Source organism: Corylus avellana, chromosome ca3 (genome assembly GCF_901000735.1).
Source record: "Corylus avellana chromosome ca3, CavTom2PMs-1.0".
NCBI classification, from domain to species: Eukaryota; Viridiplantae; Streptophyta; class Magnoliopsida; order Fagales; family Betulaceae; genus Corylus; species Corylus avellana.
In genome coordinates, this window is record NC_081543.1 from 22,703,451 (window position 1) to 22,709,754 (window position 6,304).

The 6,304-nt window shown below is 36.3% G+C and overlaps 1 non-coding gene across 1 annotated transcript; it reads right to left on the reverse strand.

Moving 5' to 3' along the window:
- Window positions 1–4,413: 4,413 nt before the first annotated feature.
- On the reverse strand, window positions 4,414–4,552 carry LOC132176781 (small nucleolar RNA Z247). Its single transcript, XR_009439639.1, has one exon. It is a non-coding gene; the product is annotated as a small nucleolar RNA Z247 (small nucleolar RNA).
- Between the last annotated feature and the right edge of the window lie 1,752 nt (window positions 4,553–6,304).

Below are 6,304 nucleotides of genomic sequence, written 5' to 3' on the forward strand. Positions count from 1 at the left end.
GATTAACTCTGGGTGCACTCAGCATGGCAAAAAATAAAACTATGATGGAACCACCTTCTGGCAGAGCCTCCTTCAGCGGTTGCGCCTCCATCCTTAGCATCGGTACCGAGCTTTTCTCTTGTTTCTCTTGGGCCAAAAATACACTCCTCCCTACATGTGCCCTCATTTTATAACACTCTTTTCTCATTTCTTGTACTTCTCTAGGGCAACATGTAGGAGGGTTTATGATCATTGTCTCAAAATTCTCTTTATAAACATCACTATTTTCACAATGTATTTTTCTCAAACTTGTCATGCATGTAGCAAAATTCCATAATATAAACAAAATAATCATTTGCAATTGAAAACAAAATTGCATAAATAGCATGACATGATAATTTTTATGGAATGAATAATAAATTCACTTACCTCTTGACTGCAGTAAAATTTTCCTGACTGCTAACTAATCTCCTGAAGGAAATACAGACACATTACTACCCTCATACACGTCACCACAAAACATTCTACTACTATTATGAGTTGGCTTGCTAATCAATTGAGAATGAACTTACTTAGGTATTTAGGTATATTTTCTCATAAATTTTCAGAATTTATTTTATTTAGTAGTACTCCTTTATATATATATACTTTAAGTTCTTCCATACTATATATATATATACACTGCCCACTACCCCATCTATATATATAGATGAACAACTTGAATACCATATATATATATACACGTCCGTCAGCATGCTATATATATATATATATAACTCTACCGTGTGGTATATAATATACCTCCGTCAGAATGCTATATATATGCAAAACCTGTAACTTTATATGTGTTGGTATATTTTAAGATACTATATATATATATTTTGAAACATTCAGATGTACATATATTTGAAATCCTTCAAATCATTATATATATATACTTTAAAGTACTCATGTATATATATTTATAAATCCTTCAAATCACCATATATATATATATATATATATATATATATAGTTGCACGTGAGGAGTAAAACAAGAAGAAAACAAATCTCTCTTTCCCACTACAAGACCACACGGCAACCAAGGCAAGAAGACACTAAATTTGACAAAACACTAATGCTCTCCATTAAGTATATATATATATATAAGAAGAAAAGAAGGAAACAATATGTGAGGCAAAAAAAACATACCTGACGCACAACAGGGCAGGGAAATTCTTTTTTTTTTTTTTTTCTTCCTTTCTCTCTTCCTATCTTGGTGTGCGGCAAGAGTTTGTTCCATACCATTATATAGGCTTTAGAAAAGAGATAGAAAATAGGTTTTGAGGAGCTTAGGGTTTTTATTTTTTATTTTTTATTTTTTAAGTCGGTGCCTAGGCTTTCCATATATATATATATATATATATATATATATTATTATTTATATTTTACTCTTTTATTTTATTTACTTATTATTACTATCATTATTATTATTATTATTATTATTATTATTATTATATATTTTTAATTTGTCCATTCTCATTGTTAACCAAAGCCAACCCTTTTGTTAAAAAAAAAAATCTACGAGTCAACTAAAAATACTCTAAAGGGACTTAGGATTGTTACATGATGAGTAGAGAGGATACGACAAATCACACGAAGAGCAGGATGACCCAATGATGCAGCGTGACTTAGTAGGCTGCAGCGAAGAACAACAATAAAAGAACGGATAAACAATTCCAGATCTAGATTCTATCAAAGATCTAAGAATTCTTCTAAAAATAATAGATACTCTCTAAAGTTTAAAGGAAAAGAGAAATAAACTCAACTCTGAGTATTCTCATTAATTAAAATCAATAATAATCAACAACCGTCTTCTTTGGAGGCTATAAGCATATATTTATAGCCCAAAACCCTAAACATAATAAAATATGACATAAATACCCAAAAAACCCTAAACCTAATAAAATAACGAAATAAAGGCTCCCAAAACCCTAATCCTACTAAAACAAGGAAATAAAAACGGCTTAACCTAATTAAAATGCGGAATATAACATAAGAAGCTCCGTGTGCGATCGATCGCAAGTAGAAGTGCGATCGATTCGCAGTTCCAGGGACTTGGTGCGCAAATGTCTGGAATTGCGCTCGATCGTAGGTACATGTGCGATCGATCGCACTTCCAGGGACGAGTATCACCATCCCATATGCATCATTCTCCCCTGGTTGGAGAGAATTCGTCCTTGAATTCGGCCAGTTCTTTCCACGATCCTTCGGATGTCTAGTCAACTCATTCCATTCTCCTCTATTCAAAATCACAACAAGGTCACATCCCATAATAAACGTGATGGCCTTATTCATCAACACACCGCCACGCTTATATTGAAGATCCTGCGCCTCCCCTCGTAGTGTAGGCTTGCCATGCTCTTGTCGTGCCTTTGCCTTCCCACATGCTATAAGAATTCCCAAAGTATTCACAAAAACCCCTTCACTCTTTGATAGACAAGTCGCCTCCGCCCCATAGATCTCATCACAACTTTGATTAAAAGTTTTTGATAAGATAGCATCTACTCCAAGGAAATCAACTTCAAAATCAAAGAATTCTCGTTTAGGACTTTCATCAAACACTTGTTGTATATAACTCACCTCTTCGTCGGGATAGGTGTCATAGATTGGTGGAGAGGCCCAATTTACCAAGAAATCTTCTTCAATAAATCCATCTTCTTCCTCCACCACAATCGATTGGCTCCTAATATCCGCCGCCTCTTTAGGCACCACCTCCTCCATCTTCCTAGGTACTTCTTTTTGTGGAAATTTTCTATTTTTCTCTGCCACCATAAAGTCTTTGGGTTGCAAGCAACCTTGGAATTCCGGTGTATCGAATTCGAATCTACTTACCCACAGATTGGCATAAGCTTGCGCAAGGTGCTGACGTCCGTGCGTTCGGCGCTCCGCAAAAGGGTTTCTAGATTCGTTCTCATATTGACCACACAAGTTGGATAATTGGGTAGTGAGGTCTTCAATTTGATCCCTCATAGCCTTGAATTGATCCTCCGTGTGTTGCCAAGGTTCAGCGATAGATTTGCCTTCCGCCTCCGTGAATCGCGGTCTTGGTTGGCGACGACAATTGTTGGGCCCACCACTCATGTGCCTCAAACGAATCGTCGGTTGCTCCTTATGTGCTGTCTCTGTGCGCACGTCCACCTCGTTTATGTTTGCAAAGTGGTTGCTCCTCCCCATTCATGAAAAGTAACTGAGCTCTGATACCAACTGATGCAGCGTGACTTAGTAGGCAGCAGCGAAGAACAACAATAAAAGAACGGATAAACAATTCCAGATCTAGATTCTATCAAAGATCTAAGAATTTTTCTAAAAACAATAGATACTCTCTAAAGTTTAAAGGAAAAGAAGAATAAACTCAACTCTGAGTATTCTCATTAATCAAAATCAATAATAATCAACAACCGTCTTCTTTGGAGGCTATAAGCATATATTTATAGCCCAAAACCCTAAACATAATAAAATATGACATAAATACCCCAAAAACCCTAAACCTAATAAAATAACGAAATAAAGGCTCCCAAAACCCTAATCCTACTAAAACAAGGAAATAAAGACGGCTTAACCTAATTAAAATGCAGAATATAACATAAGTAGCTCCGTGTGCGATCAATCGCAGGTAGAAGTGCAATCGATCGCAGTTCCAAGGACTTGGTGCCCAAATGTCTAGAATTGCGCTCAATCGCAGGTACATGTGCGATCGATCGTACTTCCAGGGACGAGTATCACCATCCCATCTGCATCACCCAACCGAGAGTGCCATTTGTCCAAAGAGATCACCAACGAGAGCAAAAGAAGAACTACCTTGAGACACATGAGAAGGCCACAGGTAGAGGCCATCCTTACTCGGACCTTGAGGCAGCAATTTCCCCGATTTGAGATCCTTAACACGAAAACAAGTAGGGTGAAATTCAATAAAAAATTTGTTATCACAAGTAAATTTATTGATAGAAATTAAAATTTTCTGAATGTGAGGAACATGAAGCAAACTTTGCAAGGAAAAATTATGATGAGAGAAATCATTGGTCAAATGATGAGTGGCAACTGTATCGTGATACCATGAAGGATCAGAAACCACATGAGGGGTAGTAAAATAAGCAATTGGACCTTGAGAGTCACCTTGGAAAAAGTGGTCAAATTGACTATAGCATTTAGCAGCCGAATGCCTTGTTTTGCCGCAAATTTGGCACACAGCACAAGTGGATGAATTGGAGTTTAAAAAATTGCTTTGTTGAGAAGAGCCACGTCCTCTCCCTCGTCCCCTACCACGTCCAGCATGAGAGGTGCCACGAAAATTTGGGGAACGAGAATTGGTGTTGGTCGAAGAGAATCGACGATGTGCTACATTCACGCTGGATGAGGAGAGATCTAGAGCAGAATGATGTAGCTCAATCCGTTGCTCATGGGTCAGAAGATGGCCATAAAGATCTTCTATAGAAATAGGGTCGACACAAGTGGTAATCGATGTCACCAAGGGATCATAGTCAGTGCTCAACCCAGCTAGGATGTAGGAGACAATTTCAGATTCCTTGAGAGGCTCATCAATGGCAGCTAACATATGAGCCAAAGTTTCGGCTTTTTGAAAATAATCAGCTACAGATAAGGCACCCTTCTTGAGGGTAGCAAGTTGATAACGAGTATGCATACTATGAGCTTTAGACTCAGAGGAGAACATGCGCTCTAAGGTGAGCCAAATAGCACGAGATGCGGGAAGATTAACCATATGAGCTAGAACTACTTCAGAGAGAGTTGAAATGATGGCACTCAATTCGAGTTTGTCTTGATGGTACTAGGTATGATATGCAGGATTAGGGGCTGAATCATTTGTAGGGGTAGTACTAGAAGAAGAGAGCAATTGTGGTGGGCAAATGATGGAGCCATCAACATATCTGAAGAGTTCTTGTCCTTCAAGATATGATATCATCAGATAGTGCCAAAGTAAAAAATTGTCACGGGACAATTTGAGGGTGATATGATGATTAAGGTTTGCAAGTACGGTAGAACTAAAAGGTGATTGAGATTGGGTGGAATCTATTGGAGAAAAAAAAATGACGTGAATCTTTAGGTAGCTTTGATACCATATGATAACATACAAGAATTGTGGTAATTTAGCCCAAGAGAATAGTGGGCATTGGATTGAATTTATAGAATTTTTACAAAGAGCAAAACTAATGTTATCTATCTTTACGTTATAATAGAATAAATACAAGAGTAAAAGCAAACATTAAAATACAGCTTTAGTTACAGTCCACTCCAACTCAAGGAATTTGAGAAGATGCTACGGCACATGCGTTAAGGAAAGAATCAGACATTCACCAAAGCACTTGTTGTCATAATGACCACTAACATTAAATCACTCTAGTAATGTCCACTAACATTAAACCACTTCAACCCACTATCTCTTCAGCTTGCACCTATGTTGATTGCTTGGTTTTCTTTGGCTTTTGATTAACTTCATCACGTAACATACGAGAAACATTAAGAGCGATAATAGGTTTAGCACCTGGACTTGAGTTTTTTCCTCAAGTTCAATGCTCATTTAACTTAACTTTGGCCCAAGAATTAATTTCATTGAGCCTAAAGTTTATGTACAAGCCTATAAGAATTAAAATCATAAGCCTAAGACTTATTTAAATTCTTTAGCCTGTAGGAATTAAATTATGAGTCAAGTGCTCTATTTAATTTCTCAAATTCAATTTGTCCAAATAACCGGCCAATAAGATTAATAAATCTTCTGACTCATGTTTTATTTAAAATAAAACATTCCAATAAATATAAATATATAATTGAGGAACAATATAAATGTCAGCCAATTTATATCAGCTCAAAGAGGGACCTAAATGAAAAATATCATTAGATTAATAGGTCTGTGACCATGTCTTCCTATACCGTGTTACATGACTCTCTTTAATCACAATTAATTTCATGAAATAATTGTGATTGCACTCTAATGAATATTTTTGATTTAATCAATTAATCCTTATGACGTACTTATTTATTGCATGTTACCCCTCCATTGAATCATTTCGTAGTTGAACAAAAATCTATAAACTGTCACTTTGTTCACTACCTATTTTCCTTGAGTCACTGATTTAAATTCATGATTATCCTTATGTACCTTGCGAGAATGCATCTCACCTTGTACATGTATAAGTTTTTAGTGTACCTACTGAAAACACACGAGCCTGAGCTTTAAGATAATATTTACTAATAAATCTAAAACAAGGGGAATATTCATTATCTCTTTTTGTTCTCTGACAAAGGATTTGGATTCATTCTTAAAGTTAAG